We start from the raw sequence: 1,369 nt of genomic DNA on the forward strand, positions 1-1,369 counted from the left end.
CTACACTATTTGTGGTAGTATCTGCATCTGTTACACTGTACCTTACCTTTTTTGTTGTTTATTTTTTTAAAAATTTTTTGCCAATAACATGATGATTTATTATAGCATCTTTGTAGTATAATTTCAAATCAGGGATTGTAGTGCTTCCTGCCTTACCTTTGTTGTCCAAGATTTCCTTTGCTATACTAGTTCTTTTCTGGTTCCAAATAATTTTTATGAATCTTTTTCTCTAGCTCTGTGAGGTATGTTGGTGGTATTTTGGTAGGGATTGCATTAAATCTGTATAGAAATATTGACGGTATGACCATTTCCACAAAACTGGTTCTTCGTATCCAAGACCAAGGAATATTTTTCCATTTTATGAAATCCTCTTCAATCTCTTTTCTTAGAGTATTATAATTTTTCTTTGAATAGATATTTTACTTCATATTTGGATTAATTCCTAAGTATTTCATTTTTGAATGCTATTTTGAATCATATTTTTTCTCCAATTTCTCTCTCTGTGAGTTTGTAATCTGTGTGGAGGAATGCGATTGACTTTGGGAATTCACTTTGTATCCTGATATGCTGCTGAATTCCTTTATTAATCCTAGCAACTACTTGGTGGAGATTATTGGGTTGTCCAAGTAGGATATCATGTCATGTGTAAATGATGAGAGTTTAATTTTTTATTTACCTGTTCTTATTACTTTTATTTATCTCTCTTGTCTAAGGGCTCCAGCTAAAGATTCCAGAACTATATTGGATAGGAGTGGTGATGAGGACATCTTTTTCTTCTATCTGATTTGAGAGAAATGCCTGCATTTTTCTCCATTTATAATTATGTTGACTGGTGGTTTGTCAGAGAAAGCTTTAATCAAGTTGGGAAATAGACCATCTATTCAAATTTTGTGCAGGGCTTTGGTCATGAATGGGTGTTGCACTTTGTAAAAAAATTTCTGTACTATTTGAGATGATAATGTGGTTTTTGGATTTGGATTTATTCTTTTTCTAACCACAATTTATTTATTTTTTTCCATAATTTCAATGAGAAACAAAGAGCAATGACACAGTTTCAAACCAAATTGGTAGGACAGTTTCAATAATTAACACAATGCATACATTCTTCCTAGTGGTTAATTGCTATACAAGATGCAGACATGATATCCTATTTACAAACACCATTAGAGCAAATCCCTCTATTCATGAAGAGAATGTAACTATATATCTATCCTAACCACTTTGAATACACAGATACAAAGTAGACATTCATCTGTATTCCTTTTTTTTTTTTTGTTAAGTTCTGTTATTTGAATATTATAGGTGTGTAAACTCAGCAAAATTATCCAAAAGAGTCCAGTAGCCCATATAGGTATTGGGTCTTCCTCTT

This window comes from Octodon degus, unplaced genomic scaffold, assembly GCF_000260255.1.
Source record: "Octodon degus isolate 3935 unplaced genomic scaffold, OctDeg1.0 scaffold01831, whole genome shotgun sequence".
NCBI lineage: Eukaryota > Metazoa > Chordata > Mammalia > Rodentia > Octodontidae > Octodon > Octodon degus.